At 37.8% G+C, this 22,090-nt stretch overlaps 1 protein-coding gene and 1 pseudogene across 1 annotated transcript in view; both read right to left on the bottom strand.

The window, feature by feature from the left end:
* Positions 1 to 22,090, bottom strand: part of LRRC7 (leucine rich repeat containing 7) — a 586,898-nt gene that overhangs the window by 226,025 nt on the left and 338,783 nt on the right. The gene's annotated exons all lie outside the window — the stretch shown is intronic.
* LOC117092083 lies at positions 2,217 to 2,695 on the bottom strand (annotated as a pseudogene).

Below are 22,090 nucleotides of genomic sequence, written 5' to 3'. Positions count from 1 at the left end.
CCTGGTGGCAGGTGCCTGTAATCCCAGCTACCCGGGAGTCTGAGGCAGGAGAATTGCTTGAACCTGGGAGGCTAAGGTTGCAGTGAGTCGTGATAGCACCATCGCACTCCAGCCTGGGGGACAAGAGCAAGACTTCGTCTCAAAAAAAAAAAAAAGAAAGAAAGAAAGAATGTAAAAATTGGTAAGAAATAAGAAAAATGATAGGAAGTAAGAAATAATATGGAAGTAAGAAATAATATGTAAGTAAGCGCTAGATCATGAGGTTATCTCCTGTGTCAAGCCAAGGAATTTGAGTTTTAGCTTGAAGGCAATGGAAGGCTTTAAGGTTCAGGTAGGAAAAATATACCAGGTTTTTATTTTAGAAAGCTCACATCAGCAGCTTGGAATGACGTGGGGAATGTGGAGAGGATATGCTAGCCATAAGGCCAAATAACAGACTCTCTTGAAATTCATGTGGGATATAATTGGGGTCAGAAATAAAGCAATGGCAATATGAATAATGTGGTGGCGGATAGGAGAGATGCTTTGGAAAAAGACATGACTTGATTAATGCTGATGACTGATTGGATGTCAGATGTTAAGGAGAGGAAAAAATTAAAGATAGGCTCTCAGTTGAATAGGAGTGAGAGAATATTAGAATGGAATAAATCTAAGGTGGAGATAGGTTGAATGTAATGGATTGTATTTTAAATACTATATTGGCTTTGAGGTGAATGCAAGACACTTATATTAGGAAAAAGTGTGTGTGTGTGTGTGTATGTGTGTGTCTCTGGAGCTCAGGCAAAAAGTCTTCACTGGAAATAAAGACTCCAGGAATAAAATCTTATCTACTCTACCTGAAAACGAACCCTCCTTTTTAATCCACATTCCATTTTCTTCCTTTTGCATCATTTACTTGGAGTTTACCACACACTTTCTTGAATTGTTAGTTTTTTCAAATCTATCAGTCTCCTTTCTCCCCCCAGATCTTAAAATATGTTTCAAGATGCCCAGAACGTCCTGTGTGGGACCACCAGCAGTCCAAAGATAGTTGTGAAACCTTGGCCAATGTTGTAAGAACATCTGCTACACCTCTCACTAAATCTATACCACTGAATAGGTGCTTCTAGGGAAAGAGGGTTGGGTAATAGTTAGGGCCCAGGAGGAGAGAATTAGATCGTCTTCTGATCCTGGGAATATGGAGTGGCAAACAAACAATAAGCACCAAAGTATTGCGGGCCCAAGGGAAGGACCAAGTAGCCAAGTGTGGCAAGTGAATAAGAAATGCTCATAGGAAGAGTAGGTCACCTGCTTTTGACTTGACTGTATAGTTCTAGGCAACATGTATTCTAGTGAGAACCATAATGAGCTAAAGACCAGAGGTCCTTCGGCAATTTCCAGGATTCTATGAATTCTGTAGTTCTCACTGATGTCCGAGGAGGGTATGATATAAAGCTGAGAGTAGATTTTTTGCCAGTCCAGTGGTTGAGGCCCAAGACAAAACTAATTTCATTAAAAGAAGAAATGAGTGATATCTTATGCTTCAGTGTCTTAAGGAATATTCTATTAGTAATAGGACTTATCTTTTTATAGGTAAAATATTAATGATCTCTTAAATCCCTTGTATAACAGTGTTTCCAGACTCCTAAACACACCGATTATTCAATTTAGATCTACTAAAATTTGCCAGTGTTTACTTTCCAAAACAGAGCAGGCCCAAATCTATCTGGCACTCTTGGTGTTTTTTTTAGTGGTTCCGAATTTAATTGGGGGTGAAAGGGTGCTGCACAGTGGCTCAGAGGGCCCACAGCTGGGCCCACAAGTGTTTCCTTTTGCTACTGAACAGAGAAACGTGGCTTAACTAGAAACAACTCTGGGCCCTTGCATCTGCCTCCAGGACCTGGTGGGACATGGGGCGGCTCTGCTGACCACATCTTCTCTTTGGAACACCCCTCCCACCACACTGCCCTAGGTCTGCGAGCCTCCCACCCATGCTGAAGTCAACTCCTTAAGGGAGAGTCTGGCGGTCGCAGCCCCAACTGGGGATGGACAGGGAGTGGGGAACCCCAGGGGCCCCAATCTAGAAGTCTCCCTCCCAGCCATTTTGGGAACAATAAATACTGTGTGACGGTGGCAGGGAGTGGAGGGTTCGGCCACTGGCCAGCAGGCAGCGGGGGAGCCGGCGGGGGGCCCAGCCGCCCTGCCCCGCCGCGAGGCCAGGCCTGGGGCCCCAACCCTCACTCAGTGTGGACAATGACGTGGGTGCCAGAATCCGTGAACACTCCCGCTCATCTCCCCCGTCCACCGCGCAAACCAGGCGTCTTCAAATGGCTTCTGCATCTGACCTTTGCTGAAGGCACCCAGGTCTCCCCCGACCTTGGACGAGCTGCAGTCGCTGAACTGTGAGTCTAGAGACTCAAAGTCCTCCTCTCCTGCCTTGATCTTCTGAATGTAGCCGCTGATCAGCTCCAGGGCCTCCTCCTTGGTCTGGGTGATCTCCTGCCGCCAGGTCGAGGGACGCCTTGACTGGCTTCGCCAGCAGGTTCGAGCAACGGACGCTGGCGGGCTCCCACCGCCAGATTTTGCCGCCACTGCTGCTGTTCCCGCTGGGCTGCTCCCACTGGCTGGCGTTAGTGATATGGTTGAAGTAGTACATTCAGCTGAGGGGGCGGCTCATGCGCTTCTCCCAGCCAGGCAGCAGCTTCTCGTCCGCCATCTTCCCTCCTCCTGCTCTTGTTTTTGTAAATAAAGTTTTATTGGAACACAGTCATATTTATTTGCTAACGTGTCTAGCAGATACATTTGGCTGCTTGTGTACTACAACCACAGAACTGAATAGTTGAGACTGACACACTATAAACTACAGAGCCTGAAACATTTCCTGTCTCTGAGGGCTGGGTGGCACTTAAGACAATGTATAAAAAAAATTATTTCTTACTTTTATGTTAGTGTAGTTTAAATTTGATCGATTCTTATTCCACCTCTAAGTCTTTTTCTATTGCTTTTGAAACCTTTGGTTCATAACTTCATGCCCAGGAAACTATGTTTTAAAATTTATAATGTAGCTTTCTACTATTCCTTTGACATTCTTTTGAATGGGCAACAATTCTTTTCTTTTGCTTGTTCTGGGGGAAAGAAAAGCTGTCCCATAGGGTTTTATGACCCATTTCCTGAAGCTTATTTATTTTATTTAAAATACCATTTCTTCCATTTTAATTTTATCTCATTTTATTTATATGACCCTAGTTTCCATCAGTTTTTAATTATTATCACTATAGTTTCATTCTGTCATTACATTTTCTACTTTTGAAGTTGTGTTTCCGCTGTTTCCCTGCATTTTGTACCTTTAAAAATTTATATTCTTATTTATGTTTTTAGAAATGGCATTCAGTATTATTTGCTATATTTCACTCTTCTAAGTTTGACTGTCTTCACTTACCCACAAGATTTTAGACAGTCCATAACACAGTCTATTACTTTTCTTGTTCATGTGCCAGTTGCTAAACTATAATCATTCTGTCGAATTGTCCAAAAAAAAGTTCCTTTAGATGAACATATGTAATAGGGTTTTAATTTAATGAGCATACAAACAAGTAAGATTTTCTCAAAAAAATAAAATAGAACTCATGGTGATTTTATGTTAGTAGTGTTCTTTGTGAGCAATCATTCATTCATTCATTCCTGTAATGTGCTTCTTTGTGGCAGGTGTCCTGTGGGTACTGGAGTTACAAAGATTCCAGAGACGCAGGGTTTCTCCACCTCAGCACTACTGACATTTTGGACAGGCTAATTCTTTGACATAGGGGACTATCGTGTGCATTGTAGGATGTTTTGCACATCCTACACAGCCTCTACTCTGAAGGGCTTATTTTCTAAATGGGAATAACCTTTAAATGAATAATTACTTCACAGAATGATAAGTGCCACGATAAAAGTGTGTATAGATTGCTATAGGAACAGAGAAGAAGGAATAACGAACAGTTCAGTAATTAGGAATAATTTTAAGAAGTGACATTTGAGCTGGTTTTTAGAGAAACTTGTTATAAAAATCACATGTACTTGCAAATGTAAAGAGAAATAATGAAAATACTGAAAGAGTAATTCTAAAGTTGAGATATAATCAACAGATTTTTTTGAGATTGTAGCTCGAGATGGTGTTAGGCACATAATCTTATATATGTAATACATCCTCAAAGGATGTAAAAGATTTTGGTCTAAAGTGAAGAAGCTCTAAAAATTCCCATTAGAGTGTGTTGCAGGAAAGTCTTTTGTCCTGCGCTCATGAATGGAAAAGGAAATTTCTGGGATGTAGTGTTTCTCAACCTTGGCATGACTGACATTTTGTATGGGATAATTGTTTGTTGTGGGGGATTATCTTGCACACTGTAAGATGTTTAGCAGCATACAAAGTATCCACTAGATATAAGCAGCACTCTTTACAGTTGTTACCATCAGAATGTCTCCAGACATTGTCAAATGTCTCCTCTCTTTACTGATTGTCAGAAAAGTAAGCATCTTACCTCCATTTGTTACCTCCTTATGCTACTAGGTGGGTTCCCACGTGGCTTTCCCTTAGCTATTCAAATTAGCTTACTTGAGGAATGCCCTCATTGGCTCTACTCCTTCTTCGTGAAAGTAAGCACGGGTGGGTCTGGGGCCTATCTCCCTTTCCCCACATGGAAGTCCATGGGTGTGATTTCCCTATACAAATAGCTGAACTTGGAGATATGATCACTACTGTAGGTCAGGGAGCAAATATTAGGACTTGATCACAAGTTTGGCACACATTCTCCATCAGTAATGCTAACTATTTGAACTTCATCCCTCTGAACCAAATATCTTGCTGATTATTTAGACTCATTTGCATATTAACTCAGTTATCTTAAGGAGAAAAGCTCTAATAAAAATGGTTGTATTAAATATTTACCAATCTGTAGTCACATTATACATGTAAAATGGTTGAAATGTGTAAAATTTCTAAATCATTACTTTTATTATTGCTGTTGCTCCTGCCTGTATGTTCTTCCTGTAAATCTTCTCATAGCCAGTCCCTTTTCCTCATCTCAGCTCATATGTTAGTCCATTTTTCACCAACCAAAATAAACTATCCTTCCTGCCTTCATTTTATATATTACCCTATTTTATTTTCTTATTAACGACCACTGAAAATATCTTAGTTTTTATTTGTTTACTTGTTGTTTTTCCCCCTCTGTTAGATTTAAAGTCCATTAGAGCAGGAACTTGCCAATGTTATTCCCAACATAAATAGCTTCTCAACCAATGACGGTTAAATGAAGACATGTACACAGGCATGAATGAATGATTCTTTACCAGTAAGAAGCTGGAATTCTAGAATATTTACAAAGAGAAACCACTCAATTTCTATCAAGCATCTATAATTAATTGATAGTTGCCAAGGGGGCAGCTACAATTAATTAACAGTGGTCAATGAGAAATCCTGATAGGCCTATTTTAATGAATAGTATAATGAGGATACATTAGTTCACTTATCATGGAATATGCATGGAGCTAAAGGCAGATAAAGCCAAAGTGCCCAATCTCTGTATGTTCAAATCTTGTGTTAACTTCCTGACATTTCCAATAATAGGTTTTTAAAAAGTTCAAATAATAAAAGAAATACTAGGTGAGATGTTTAGGTAGTTTTTACTTCTCTGAATATCTGAAGTGCAACAACAAAACTATATATATATAGTAGCTAAGACAACGGACCCTGGACTCAAACTACCTGGGTCTGAATCCTGGTTCCACCACTCACTAGCTGTTTGACTTTGAACAAGCTAAATAACATCTTTGAACCTCAGTTTTGTCATCTATAAGAATGATAATAAGAATCCCTATGTTATAGGGTTATTGTTATGATTAAAATAGTTAATATAGGTAAACCATGTAAATAGTGCTTGACACATGATAAATACTCTCTGTGTTAGACATTAAAATACTTAGTGAAAGCTTTCAGAGTTTGAAAAAGCTTTAGAGATTGTCTAAGAAAGTGTTGTCTACAGTTTTTCCAAGGATTTATAGGTGTTGCATGATTTAAAAAAAATTTCAGATGGCCAGTAGATTTTGGCAAAGCTTGTTGAAAAAAATGTTAAGCTTCTTATTGGCAGGACTTCTCAGACAAAATATACAAATGTTCGTTGTGAATTTCTAACAGATGGAAATAGTTTAGACTATTTCCTGTTTATGTAACCAAGGAATTTTTTCTTTTTTTCTTTCCTGCAGGACATTTCTTAGACTAGAAGCACATTTTGCCAGAAGTTTTGTACCACAACTTCATTTCACAGAAGATGAAACTGTTCTTATGTATCTCAGTCTGTGAAATCATTTACATACTTAATTTATGAAAACACAGGCCTGGGTATATTTAAGTAGGTTATTATGAGTATTTAAATTAGATTGGATCATCCTCATTTGTCTGCTTGAAACTCTGACCTGTTAGGCTCTACACCTGCGCTCCCAATATTCACTTCAGGCTCTCCTTGCATTTATGATTATTTTGGACATAGTTCTCTGGCTTAGTGTCACATTCCCCTTAAAGATGATGTGGTTTTGCCATTTGGCCTTATGCACTGTAACCTCAGCAAAGGGAGACACTCCCTTCTCACTAGAGGAGAATTCGTGACTTGCTCCATATCACACAGAAAATTAGTGACAGTGCTGACACAGGATCTTCATCTCTTTTTCCAGCGCCGGCCAGTCATCTGAATCTGGCCTGTTTTGTCTGGCTTGCCCATTGTTTAAATATGAATGTTTTTATGAAAAATATGTGCTCTACAGTTCACTATATTCTATGCCAGGAGTCAGCAAACATTCTCTGTAAAGGGCCACATTGCAAATGTTTCAGGCTTTGCAGTCCATATGGTCTCTGGCTCTACTCAATTCTACCATTGTTATGTTACATGATATGTTAACAAATAGACATGGTTTTGTTCCAACAAATCTTTATTTACAAAAGCTGACTTGCCAGATTTGGACAAGACATAGTCTATCAACCCTATTCTATGCCTGTTCTTAAAGTCTAATATTTAAGTTCCAGACCTTGAATAAAGATATAACAGATAAATTAAGGATTGAGAATATTTATTATTATAAAATTGCCACTAGATAACTCTTTATATGTGTGTATTATTTGAAATCCTTAACAATTTATATGTATGTATTATTTCAAATAATGAGGAATGCTGCTGGAATCTAGAGACATTTGCTCTCAATATTGTCGTTTTGGTTGCATTTATTAAAATTAAGTCCTTCCTATTATGCTATCACTTTACAGCATTTATCCAATTGCAAAGTTGGAAAATACTCCAGTTGAAGCAGTGATGGAATTTATGCAATATTTTGGTACATCTGTCACTTTGATAAAATTGTACAATCTATGATTTTCTTTCTATCAGATTCAGAGATTTTATCCATTTAAATGTATGATTACCTCTGAAGTCACATAAATTTGGCTGGAATGTTGTTTTCCCATAAATTTCCAGTGCAGTAACTTGGATTTGCTGACTCAGGATTCTGCAAATTTTTGGCATGGACTTAAGCATTCCAGTTTTTAACTTGTTTTTCAAATGTGCTCACTCTTTCCAATTACTGGCTATTCATGGCACAAGGACAGGAAAACTTCTCCCAGTTATTGCTGTCTGATGTCTCTCTCTTAATGAAACTTAAAAAAAGAATTTTTTCACTTTGCTTAGTCTGTGTCCTATGTTTAATGGACATTTGGATTTTATGATTTAGACCTGTCAATTTTATTACATAATCATGTTCTTCTCTTGTTATTAATCTCTTTGAATAAACTGCACATTATAAAATTTTAGAAATAAATTGCTCTTTACAGCACAGTTACTGAAGACTGCAAGGCCCAGGATTTTATATTCTTCCAAAATGCAAACTCAGGATGGGCACAGTGGCACGCACTGGTAATCCCAGCGCTTTGGGAGGCCGAGGTGGGTGGATCACCTGAGGTTAAGAGTTCGAGACCAGCCTGGCCAACATGATAAAGCCTCGTTTCTACTAAAAATACAAAATATTAGCCGGGCGTGGTGGTGGGTGCCTGTAATCCCAACTACTTGGCAGGCTAAGGCAGGAGAATTGCTTGAACCCGGTAGGTGGAGGTTGCAGTGAGCTGAGATCATACCATTGCACTCCAGCTTAGGCAACAAGAGTGAAACTGCCGTCTCACACACACACACCAATAAATGAATAAATCAATAAATAAAGGAAACTTGTAGAACACTTCATTATGAGAAAATGTAATTTATTGTTGTTATAAACCAGGAAACATTAAATACCTAAAGTCTGATGGCAGATAAAACATGATTTCTATGATCAAATGTTTCTTTTAGTTAATACTATATCTTAAACCAATGTCACAGCTGTGATTGCTATGTGCTTTTCAGCATTTCAACTCAACTTCCCTCAAGAACAACAAAAAGCCAAACTGGCTTCTGGCATCTTCCAAAAGGATATGTGACCAAATTAAACATTTATTATTTTGTAAAAGAATATTGGGAAGACCTAATTTTTTAAACCACTTTGTTAATATTTATCAGTTAAGGTATTCCTCCTTGCAGTATTTAAATTATTAGGATAAACATTGAAAATATATAATTTGCATTAAGCTGTCACGTATTTTGAGGATTTCCTTAGGAAATATTTTTTCCTTTTAGATATTCAACAGTGAACAGTTTATGTTAATATTGTGATGTCTTATTGAAAAAATTTTCTTTCCTATAATTGTCTCTAGTTTAATGCACAATACAAAAAAAGGATTCTTTACAAAGAAATAACTTCATTAGTAACCTTTTAAGAATACATCTTATTTATACAGTAAGGAATATTTGTTAATAAAACAGAAAGATTAAATTATAAAATTGAACCTTAATAACAGCAACTGGCTATAGGACAAATACTGCACTACTGCTTTTAATGAAGGATTTAATTAGACTGAGGAGAAGTCTGAATTTCATTACTTTCTATGTAGTCTTCTTGAATTTATAACCAGAACCAATTATTCATTCATGCTGTACATGAATTTTCCACTGACTGAAAATTATTATGCAATCCTAACTCATGATTACATAGCAAAGATATAATCATGCTTGATAGACCTTTTGAGCTCTTTGTGGGGGAAAAGGTGCCCTATAAGCAAGAACAATGACATTATTTCTGGGGGCAGGGGCTACTCTGTCAGAGCTGAAGGTCCTAGAATGCATGTAGTAGCAGTTCAATCAAAAGGTTATGAGAAACATAATCAGTTACTAATATGCCCATTTTCATTAGAACATATTGCAACCTACATTATATGCTCATGAAGAGATGTTGAATGCTACTGAAAAAATAGTTAAGCCAAGTTAAGCTGTTTTAAAACTCTTATGGATAACTGGGCAAGTACCATCACCACCATCACAAAGTTTCTTTTCTAAAAGACCCTTTTAACACATACATATGTATGTGTGCATACACAAGGACACACAGACAATGTGTCAGGCTCATTGTTTTCTGGCTAAATTTCATTGAAAAAGTTATTACTTGTTATATTGGGCTTTCTAAGTATTAATATTTGTGTATAATCATTGCTCAGTATCCTTGGGGGAATTGGTTCCATGACCTTCATGGATATAAAAAAATCCACTGATACTCTAATTTCTGCAAAATAGCATAGTAGTTGCACCTAACATACACACATCCTCCTGTATGCTTTAAATACCTAATACAATGTAAATACATAATACAATGTAAATGCTTTGTAAAGAGTTGTTATACTGTATTGTTTTCTTACTTGTATTTTTTTTTTCTTACTTGTATTTTTACAATTGTTGTAATGATCATTATTTTTCAAATATTTTCCATCTGCAGAGGTCTAACTGTGCTTTTACATAGTTTGGTCTTAGATTGTTGATATCCTGATGGGTGTATTATACAGGCATAACTCCGTGACGAAGCTGTCAGAGAATTTGAACTTTAGAGGCTAAGGACCTTTACAAGTAATCTGCCAAAGTAGCCATGGCTCTTTCCCATGCAACTACCTTTTTTACTTGTCAGCAGAACCTGCCCTGCATCAGACGAGAAATGTCATATAGTCACTCTCCAAATTTCTTTTGCAACTCGGACATGAACTTATGACCCAGTTCTGGCCACTGGAATAGGAAGAGGACTCTGTTGGAGGAGATTCTAAGAAAGATTTTCCTCCATGATTTAAGAGGGAGAGAAGCATGCAAATCAAAACAATAATAAGATACCATCTCACACCAGTCAGAATGGCTATTATGACAAGTCAAAAAATCACAGATGTTGATGAGGTTGTGGAGAAAAGGGAACACTTAAACACTGTTGATGGGGAGGTAACTTAGTTTAGTCATTGTGGAAAGCAGTTTGGCAACTTCTCAAAGAACTTACAACAAAATGATGATTTGATCCAACAATCCCATTATTGGATATATACCCAAAGGAATATAAATCATTCTATCATAAAGGCATATGCATATGTATTTTCATCACAGCACTATTCACAAAAGCAAAGACTTAGAATCAGACATGGAATCAACCTAAATGCCCATCAATGGTAGACAGAATAAAGTCTACCATTGAGGACATAACTGAGTTCTTTTTTATGACTGTGTAGTATTCTATGATCTAAATGTAGACTATTACATATGTAATTATACCTAATGGAGGGCATTATCTTAAGTGAATTAATGCAGGCACAGAAAACCAAATACCGCATATTCTCACTTATAAGTGGGAGCTAAATATTGAGTATATATGGATGAAAAAAAGGAAACAGACACCAGGGCCTACTCAAGGGTTGTGGGTGGGAGGAGGGTGAGGATAGAAAAACCGCTTATTATGATGCTCATTACCTGGGTGACAAAATAATCTGCACCTCAAACCCCTGTGACATGCCATTTACTTATATAACAAACCTGCATATGTACCCCTGAACCTAAAATAAAATTTTAAAGATGCAAAAAAAAAAAAAAGATCAGGAGAAAGTGCATTTAAGTAAGTTTAAAAGAAATAGAAAAAAATATAGCAATATATTTGCATAATTTTTATGTTACTTAAAAGACTAGCAAAAGAAATTTTTATAAATCATTTAAGATTTAGAGTATCCTTTATGGTTTTTCCTTCCCACATTTAACTTTCCAATATCCTAGGTTTCCATTTTCATGGTTTTGCATCCATTATTCTGTGGATATCAGAGTGATTTCCAATGTTTATAATTTCTGCTTTTTCAGAAACCATGTCTATGATTCTATATGCATTGTTTCTTTTACTTTTAATTACTTCAGAATTAAATATGTTAACATTTTTCAAATTAGTATTCCTCTTTTTTAATATTTACTATATCTTCCAGAAATTACTCAAAAATTCTTTTTCTGTAAGTTGTTTCTTCTTAAAATAATATAGCATCAGACTCAACTTGTTTCTGACTCAACACAGTTATTCCTTCTATGTAAGATATTCCTAGAGATTCTTCTCTTACCACTTGAATGCTAAAACCTGTATTGCTGGTGTATTTGTGAATAGTGTCTACAAATACGGAAGGAATAGTACCAGTTCCTCTTTATACCTCTGGTAGAATTCGGCTGTGAATCTGTCTAGTCCTGAACTTTTTTTGGTTGGTATGCGATTAATTGCTGCCTCAATTCCAGAGCTTGTTAGTGGTTTATTCAGGGATTTGACTTCTTCCTGGTTTAGTCTTGGGAGGACGTATGTATCTAGGAATTTATCCATTTCTTCTAGATTTTCTAGTTTATTGGTGTAGAGGTGTTTATAGTATTATCTGATGGTAGTTTGTATTTCTGTGGGATCAGTGGTGATCTCCCCTTTACCACTTTTTATTGTTTCATTTGATTCTTCTCTCTTTTCTTCTTTATTAGTCTGGCTAGAGATCTATTTTGTTAATCTTTTCAAAAAACCAGCTCCTGGATTCACTGATTTTTTGAAGGGTTTTCTGTGTCCCTATCTCCTTCAGTTCTGCTCTTAATTATTTCTTGTCTTTTGCTAGCTTTTAAATCTGTTTGCTCTTGCTTCTCTAGTTCTTTTAATTGTGATGTTAGGGTGTCAATTTTAGATTTGTCTTGTGGCCATTTAGTGCTATAAATTTTCCTCTAAACACTGCCTTAGCTGTGTTTCAGAGATTCTGGTATGTTATGTCTTTGTTTTTATTGGTTTCAAATAACTCATTTATTTCTGCTTTAATTTCATTATTTGCCCAGTAGTCATTCAGGAGCAGGCTGTTCAGTTTCCATGTAGTTGTGCAGTTTTGAGTGAGCTTCTTTTTTTTTTTTTTTTTTTTTTTTTTGAGACGGAGTCTCCCTCTTTCACCCAGGCTGGAGTGTAGTGGCGTGATCTCAGCTTGAGTGAGCTTCTTAATCCTGAGTTCTAATTTGATTGCACTGTGATCTGAGAGAGTGTTTGTTATGATTTCCATTCTGTTTCATTTGCTGAGTGTTTTGCTTCCAATTATATGGTCGATTTTAGAATAAGTGCTACGTGGTGCTGAGAAGAATGTATATTCTTTTGATTTGGGGTGGAGAGTTCTGTAGATGTCTATTAGGTCTGCTTGGTCCAGAGCTGAGTTCAAGTTCTGATTATCCTTGTTAATTCTCTGTATTGTTGATCTGTCTAATGTTGACAGTGGGATGTTAAAGTCTCCCGCTATTATTTGTGTGGGAGTCTAAGTCTCTTTGTAGGCCTCTAAGAACTTGCTTTATGAATCTGGGTGCTCCTGTATTGGATGCATATATATTTAGGATAGTTAGCTCTTCTTGTTACATCTATCCCTTTACCATTATGTAATGCCTTTCCTTGTCTCTTTTGATCTTTGTTGGTTTAAAGTCTGTTTTATCACAGACTAGGACTGCAACCCCCGTTTTATTCTGCTTTCCATTTGCTTGGTAAATCTTCCTCTTTTCCTTTATTTTGAGCCTATGTGTCTTTGCATGTGAGATGGGTCTCCTGAACACAGCACATCGATGTGTTTTAATTCTTTATCCAGTTTGCCAGTCTGTGCCTTTTAATTGAGGCATTTAGCCCATTTATGTTCAAGGTTAATATTGTTATGTGTGAATTTGATCCTGTCATTATGATGCTAGCTGGCTATTTTGCCCATTAGTCGATGCAGTTTCCTCATAGTATCAATGATCTTTACATTTTGGTTTGTTTTTGCAGTGGCTGGTACTGGTTTTTCCTTTCCATATTTAGTGCTTCCTTTAGGAGCTCTTGTAAGACAGGCCTGGTGGTGACAAAATCCCTCAGCATTTGCTTGTCTGTAAAGAATTTTCTCCTTCACTTATGAAGCTTAGTTTGGCTGGATATGAAATTCTGGGTTGAAAATTCTTTTATTTAAGAACCTTGAATATTGGCCCCCACTCTCTTCTGGCTTGTACAGTTTCTGCAGAGAGATCTGCTGTATGTCTGATGGGCTTCCCTTTGTGGGTAACCCGACCTTTCTCTCTGGCTGCCCTTAACATTTTTTCCTTCTTTTCAGCTTTGGTGAATCTGATGATTATGTGTCCTGGGTTGTTCTTCTCAAGGAGTACCTTTGTGGTATTCTCTGTATTTCCTGAATTTGAATGTTGGCCTGTCTTGCTAGGTTGGAGAAGTTCTCCTGGATAATATCCTGAAGCATGTTTTCCAACTTGGTTCCAATCTCCCTGTAACTTTCAGGTATACCAATCAAATGTAGGTTTGGTCTTTTCACATAGTCCCATATTTCTTGGAGGCTTTGTTCATTTCTTTTCATTCTTTTTTCTCTAATCTTGTCTTCATGCTTTATTTTATTAAGTTGATCTTCAATCTCTGATATCCTTTCTTTCTCTTGATTAAATTGGCTATTGAAGATTGTACATACTTCATGAAGTTATTGTACTGTGTTTTTCAGCTCCAACAGGTCATTTATGTTCTTCTCTAACCTGGGTTATTCTATTTAGCAATTCCATAAACCTTTTATCAAGGTTCTTAGCTTCCTTGCATTGGGTTAGAACATGCTCCTTTAGCCCAGAGGAGTTTATTATTACCCACCTTCTGAAGCCTACTTCTGTCAGTTCATCAAACTCATTCTCCATGCAGTTTTGTTCCCTTGCTGACAAAGGGTTGGGATACTTTGGAGAGAAGACACATTCTGGTTTTTGGAATTTTTAGCCTTTTTGCACTGTTTTTTTCTCATCTTCGTGGATTTATCTACCTTTGGTCTTTATTGTTGGTGGCCTTCAGATGGAGTTTATGGAGTTTTTGCATGGTCATCCTTTTTGTTGATGTGATGCTATTGCTTTCTGTTTGTTAATTTTCCTTCTAACAGTCAGGCCCCTCTTCTACAGGTCTACTGGAGTTTGCTGGGGGTCCACTCCAGACCCTGTTTGCCTGGGTATCACCAGCGGAGGCTGTAGAAGAGTAAAGATTGCTGCCTGCTCCTTCCTCTGGAATTTTCATCCCAGAGGGGCATATGCCAGAAGCCAGCCAGAGCTCTCCTGTATGGGGTGTCTGTTGACCCCTTCTGGGAGGTGTCTCTCAGTCAGGAGGCACAGGGGTCAGGGACCCACTTGAGAAGGCAGTCTGTCCCTTAGCAGAGCTTGTGTACTCTGCTGGGAGATCCACTGCTCTCTTCAGAACTGGCAGGCAGGAATGTTTAAGACTGCTGAAGCTGCACCCACAGCCACCCCTTCCCCCAGGTACTCTGTCCCAGGGAGATGAGAGTTTTATCTATAAGCCCCTGACAAGGCTGCTGCCTTTCTTTCAGAGATGCCTTGCCCAGAGGGGAGGAATCTAGAGAGGCAGTCTGGCTACAGTGGCTTTGCAGCACTGAGGTGGGCTCCACAAAGTCTGAACTTCCAGGTGGCTTTGTTTACACTGTGAGGGGAAAACTGCCTACTCAAACCTCAGTAATGGCAGACACCCCTCCCCACATCAAGCTCAAGCGTCCTAGGTCGACTTCAGACTGCTGTTCTGGCAGTGAGAATTTCAAGCCAGTGGATCTTAGCTTCCTGGGCTCTGTGGGACTGGGATCTGCTGAGCTAGACCACTTGGCTCCCTGGCTTCAGCCCCCTTTCCAGGGGAGAGAATGGTTGTGTTTCGCTGGTGTTCCAAGTGCCACTGGGGTATGAAAAAAACTACAACTAGCTCAGTGTCTGCCCAAACGGCTGTCCAGTTTGTGCTTGAAACCCAGGGCCCATGTGGTATAGGCACCTGATGGAATCTACTGGTCTGTGGGTTATGAAGACCATGGGAAAAGTGTAGTATCTGGACCATAGTACACCGTCCCTCATGGCACAGTCCCACATGGCTTCCCCTGGCTAGGGGAGGGAGTCCACTGACCCCCTCCGCTTCCCAGGTGAGGAGGTGCCCCACCCTGCTTCCGCTCACCCTCTGTGGGCTGCAACAACTGTCTAACCAGTCCCAGTGAGATGAACAGGGTACCTCAGTTGGGAATGCAGAAATCACCCACCTTCTGTGTTGGTCTCGCTGGGAGCTGCAGACTGGAGCTGTTCCTATTCAACCACCTTGCCCAGCTCTCTGGTGCAATAACAACTTAAGAACAAATTTCACTTAGGATAACTTTCTGATTGGCCCTGACCAAGAATAATTTTTTCCCATGGATATAATTTATCATAAAGATTATAATGCCAAAAAAATGACCATTATCAATCAGCACTTGGAAGTTGTGAAATAAAATATAATAGGAGAGCTATCAGAAATAATGGACTATACAATAAAAATAACAATGGGTGAGAAATCTACTCTAAACGAGACCATTGTGAAATGTGTCTCATAATGAAAACTCACTTCAATCACAGAACTGTAAAAGACATGAAGTCTAATTGCATTATTTCTTATTGGTAATTATAGTTACATAAAGCAAATCTTGCATCAACCATTGCTTTTCAACATACTGTCATAAAACATTATGTTTCTGAACTTGAGTTTTATTGAAGAAAGATTAATTTTTTCTTGTCAATGTGATAACACTTGGCTGATTGCTCAAAGAGCAAGAAAAGTCTGATTCTTCAAATTATTTTTATCATGTGGACAAAACAAGTTGATTATGCAGTCTCTTTACTTTTGTACTATACTGATACTTCACTTTATAACGTCTCTGAAAATTAAAGCTTTTTTTCATTTGTTTTGTTTTGAAACTGGCTCTGTCGCCCAGGCTGGAGTACAATGGCGATCTTAGCTCACTGCAATCTCTGCCTCCTGGGTTCAAGCAATTCCTGTGCCTCAGTCTCTCGAGTAGCTGGGGCTACAGATACATGCCACCATACCTGGCTAATTTTTGTGTTTTTGTTGCAGAGACAAAGTTTCACCATGTTGCCCAGGCTGGTCTCAAACTCCTGGAATCAAGTGATCTGCCCACCTCAGCCTCCCAAAGTGCTGGGATTATAGGTGTGAGCCATCACACCTGGTCCCAATTAAAGCTTTTTAATTTCATCAACTAGATAACTAATTTTAAAAATCAATTTGGCAAACATCTTTTGAGTGTGTATTAGATTCTAGGCACTGGGCTAAGGATGAGGATTAACACATGGCTGTCACCTTCAGGTCCTTGCAACCTAATGGAGTAGTTATAAAAGCTTCCAATTAGTAATAATAATGGCTACTATGAAGTCTTATTATGTGTGTCATAGCAATTCAAGGACTAACAAAGCAGACACAGTTCCTGCCCTGATGGAACATACATTCTATCATACAATTTAGATGTTAAATTATTATGAAATTAATATATTAATTTATTATAGCTGGGATTCATGATACCCAGAAGTCAGAGTACTATGAGAGCTTGTAATCAGAGCTTGACCTACAGATGGCTTTATATAAGATAACACTGGAATTAGGACTTAAGAGATAATGAGTTCACCAGATGGAGAAGGTAGAATGGGAATCCCAAGCAAAGTAAATGACACTACCATCAACATTCAGTTAGGTGTAAAAGCATTTTGCATGTTCTAGAAGTAGTGTATTTTTTTCAGTAAAGTTCTCTGCAACATGAAGGAGATCAAAGATGATTTTGTTTTCTTAACATTCATGGCCAAGGAAGAGATAGACAGTTATTTCTCAAGAGCAATTCACTCTTGGAGAAGGCTGGTTCAGAAAATTATTTCCCTGTCAGGCGACAGTAGGTCATGTTGCCAGGGTAAAACTGTACTGACACTTTACTCTGTGAGCAGGGCTTCATTCTTAGGAATGGAGAACAACCATTAGCACCAAAACTAGATGAGGAAGCCCACTTCCCCCATAAGAAAAGGAATGAGTTCAAATGAAACAAGGAGAAATAACTTGCCTCTTGTCTATTTGCTATTTTAATGAGTATTACTACTATGCTCCCAGTAGCCTTAAATAATAGAAACATGGAAGCTGTTCTAAACTTTTTTCTCTATCATTCTCCAATTAGTTACAAACACCTATGTATTCTATCTCCATTATTATCTCTTGAATGTATACTCTCTTTTCATCCCCTCTGCCACTTAGTTTTGCCCTTCTTACTTCTTGGATGACGGCAACCCAGGCATTTGTACCAGCCTCTTCACTAGTCTTCCTGCCTCCACTTTCAGCTGCTTCCAGTCTATACATTATCACCAGAGTAAACCCTAAAATAATTTGATCATATAATTTCTGGGCTCAGAAATACAATTATTTAAACAAAAGGTCTAAATTCCTTAATATTGCATTCAAGGAACCTTATAATTTGACACCAGCTTACACCTTTCTGGTTTTATTGCCTGCAAAACCACTGTATACGTTGTAATTTACAGGCATACTGAACTATTTATAGTGGCTAAATGAATTCGGCTCTCTCATGGGAGTCATTCTCTGGTAGATTTACTTTTGGAGGTCATGAAACTAAAGCTAGCCATTTTAAATACATCTCAGAGGACTCAGATGAAAAACACACAATTGAGAATACAGGTTGAATATCCCTAGTGCGAAAATCCAAAACCTACGATGCTTTAAAATCTGAAATATTTTGAGTGCCAACATGATGCTCAAAGGAAGTGCTCATTGGAGCATTTCAGAATTTGGATTTTGAATTTTCATATTAGTGATGCTCAACCAGTAATTGCTTTTTAAGGTAGAATCGTTGGGGAGAATATTTATTATGATTTGGCACCTTAGAAGAATATTGTATGCTACAATAAAACTCATAATTTTTATAGATCAAAAACAAGAAAGCAATATCAACATTCTTGATTTGTATGCAACCAACTGAGAGCTCTCCTCTAAAGCTGACCAATAAATAATACTTTTTAAAGACGTATGGGAAGAAGTTTATCCTCGAATACAATGAAGAAAAATAAAGAGTTAGATAGTTTATCACTATTTCTTAATTTGAAAGCTATTAAAATAGATGTAGATTCTGAGTTTTCTGATAAGGACCAAAACTAAATGGAACCTCTATTATAGTGACTTATTTTCCAAATCCACACAATGTGTTCCTGTGATCCCATAAAAACTATTGACTCTCTTTCCATATCTGTCTCACAGGCAACAGACTCCTATCAGTAATATTGTTTATTAGTTGAAGCAAGGGTTTGCAGCTGATAGCCTGCAGGCCCGATCTGGTCCACTGTTCTTTTTATACAGCCTACAAATTTGGAATGGTTTTTACATTTTTAAACAGTTGGAAAAAATGAAAAAAATAGTATTTTATTATATATGAAAAGGATATACATTTCAAATTTCAGTGTTCATAAAATAAATTTTATTACAGCAAAGCTATTTAGTCTGTTTGTGCTACTATAACAGAATACCATGGACTGGGTCATTTATAAAGAACAGAAGTTTATTTTCTCACAGTTCTGGAGGTTGGGGAGTCCAAGATCAAGGCACTGCCATCTGGTGAGGGACTTCTTGTTGCACACTCCAAGAAGGGAGGAAGGCTAAGTCCTCATATGGCCAAAGAGCTGCACGAAGCCTCTTTTAAAACAGCCTTAATCCTATTAAGGAGGGAGCAGTCCTTACAGCCTAATCACATCTTAAAGGCCCCACCTGTTAAAACTACCACATTGGCAACACCTGAATTTTGGAGGGGCTACTTTGAAACCATAGCAATAGTTTTATTGGAACACAGCCATGATCATTTGTTTACATATTGTCTATGGCTGCATTTGGGCTTACAGTGGCAGAACTGAATAGTTACAGTGGATACCTGATGGCTCACAAAGGGGAAAATATTTACTATCTGACCCAGTTTGCTGACTCCTGAGTTAAAGTGATAGCGAATAGTTGGAAATTGTAGGCTTTAGTAATTTTTCTTTTTATTGACTCCCTGGCATCTAGCATTTTGGCAATTCTCTACTTCAGGAGTCTTTGTAGGAGGCAAAGTTTCCTCTCAAAAAAGGTAAAAGCATCCCTGACAGCAAACAGCTAGTGGCTGGTTTGGTTACTAGCACCTATGCGATGGTATTTCCCTGCTGATCATAAACAATTCCACGAAACATCATCGATTGATGATTCTTTGTGACCACAATGATACAAAATAAAAACAAGACAACTTCATAATGATGCCTGAACAGAGATAAAAACAAAGACTTTGTGCTTCTGCTAATATGAGAGACTACTGTTGCTTCTCCAATAACTCTTAACTCCTTTCCATTCCTTCTGCTCACAGATAAAAAAATACGAAAATCTCCAATAGCCAAATGTCCCATTTTCAGAGAATGCCCAATCCCAAAGTAATAGTCCCCATTTTTTGAACCCTTTCAAAATAATCTATAGGTCCCTTCTAACTCCCTCTTACTGAGATGCTGCATGGTTCTCCATCATATATGATCTCTGTTGCAGCAGCAATGAATAAACCTAATGTTGTTAACTAAGTATATTTGGTGGTATCTTCTTGGTGAGTCTCAACTTTTAACCCTCTTAGAAACCAGATATTTGGATTTTAAGCCTTTCTGGTATCAGTGAATTGGGCACTCAGGCTATACAAGTCAGACACATGCTCCTTACCCTCCACAGATACTGTCTACAGAAGTTCCTGACCACTTAGAATTGATTATCATTTGAGCAGCAGCAGCAGCAGCAACAGTGATGATAGCAACAGAAACTGCAAGCTGATAATGCAGTAGCAGTGGCCAGTGCTCAGCGCTGGCAGAGTACCAGTGCAAACTGTGGCATTCAGTGTTCAGTGCTGGTGCAATGGAATTACACTGTAGTGTTCTTTTAAACTTGCTTTTGCTTAGTTTCTAAGTTTGACCTGTCTTGCCATCAATTATTTCATTTATTCAAGGTCCTCCCAGTAAAGTCTTTTTCAGTTACAATCACAGAGTTGGTTATTGTGTGATACATATGAATCCAATGGAATAATATTCTTCCTAATCTCCCTATGCAACTTGGGGCATTTGATGACTTTGAAATATAGCTCTCCAGCCACAGGTGCTAAGTTCCAGGTCTAAATTTCTGATTGTCTACTGACTGGTTCCACTTGAATATACTACATGCATTTCCAATTTATTATGTTGAAGACAAAATTCATCATCTTCCCAGACCTTCCTTATTTTCTGTCTATGTAGTTGATAGTCCCTAAAACAGAAACCTGGGAGGTATTCCTTACCCCATGATGAATTATTCACCAAGCCCTACGAATTCTACTCTCTCTGAAATCCATCCTTTCTCATCTACATAGCTGCTTTATAGTTCTAGTTCAAGGCTTCAGTTAATTCTCTCATGGATTAACTCTACGACTTCGTTAACTGGTTACCATGTCTTCCGTTGTGCCCACTATAATCCACTCTGCACGGAGCAGCCATAGAAATCTTTCCAAAATGCAAGTGACAAAATGCAAGTAATATAAAAACTCTCTTTCAGTTCCCCTTTGCCAGAAGAAAGTTTCCCCAGAATAAAAACTCACTTGACAGTGTATCTTCAAAGAATCTTAAAAAATGGCCTTGCGTTAAGATTGACAGGGCATGTTCAATTGTGCTACATGGAATTTGTATTGGTATCCATGTTTCTGTCTAATAAAGATCCATTTTGGTTTATAAGCAGAAAATGATTCTGCTAGATTTTTTTTTTACAAACCTTTGCTGTCCCTTTGTACTTATCACCACGATGCCATAGCATAGATTGATTCTATGAACCATTCATGCATTCATTCAACAAATATTTATTAAACACCTATTATGTCCCAGGCCTTATTCTATGAGATAGGAATAAAGTCAAAAGCAAAACAGATTAAGTCTCTGCTCTCATGGAAATACCGTTCTTGTGGGGAGAAATGTACAAGAAGAAAATAGAAATAAATATACAACATATAGAGTGGCGGTAGTGCTATGAAAAAAAAAGCAGGGTAATATTATAGACAGTATTGTAAGGGATGCTATTTCATGTAAAGTGCCCAAAGAAAGCCACTCTGAAAAGCTAACATTTTATTGAAGTTCTGAAGGAAGTGAGGAAACATAATGATATAATATAGCATATATGCACATAAAAGACTAAACTGAATAAAAGCGTGAGTTCTGAAGCCAGATTGTCTGGAATCAAATTTGAGTTCTGTCACTTACTAACAATGTGATATGACATTCTACTTCTTTGTACCTCAGTTTCCCTGTTTATAAAATGGGAATATTGTTGGGTTGTGCATCTTCAAAGAGTTAGCAGATGTAAAGTGCTTAAACAGAGTACGTGGTAAGTACTCAATAACACAAATTATTATCATTGGAAAAATGATGCTAAAACAAAGCATTTCATTTGGAAGAAAATCTCTCAATATCACACAACCTAGTCAATAATTTGTAGACAGGAGGAAAACTGAAGGTTCTAGAAGAAGTCAAATAATGAAGACTCAGGGGCTAACCTTTGAGCATAAGCATAAGCAAACAACAAAGAAGGCTTTATAGTATTCATCTAAGGGTCCACTGAATATCTGCTCTGTACCAAGCACCATGCTGCAGAATAAAAACAAAGGTGAAAAGTTAGACATTATCTTTTTTTGTTATTGCAGAAAATTTATAGTGTAACAAGAAAGACCTAAACTAAAATAAATAATTACAGTACAGGCTATAAAGGCAATGGTATAGGAAGAACAGAGAGGATACTGGGAGTTTATGAGTGGAATAGTAATAGGCTATGAAATAAGAAACAGACATACCAG

The sequence above is a fragment of the Trachypithecus francoisi genome, unplaced genomic scaffold (genome assembly GCF_009764315.1).
Source record: "Trachypithecus francoisi isolate TF-2019V2 unplaced genomic scaffold, Tfra_2.0 Lachesis_group12, whole genome shotgun sequence".
In the NCBI taxonomy this organism is placed as follows: domain Eukaryota; kingdom Metazoa; phylum Chordata; class Mammalia; order Primates; family Cercopithecidae; genus Trachypithecus; species Trachypithecus francoisi.
The sequence above is the reverse complement of the archived record's forward strand: the minus strand, read 5'-3'. Positions and strand labels throughout refer to the sequence as shown.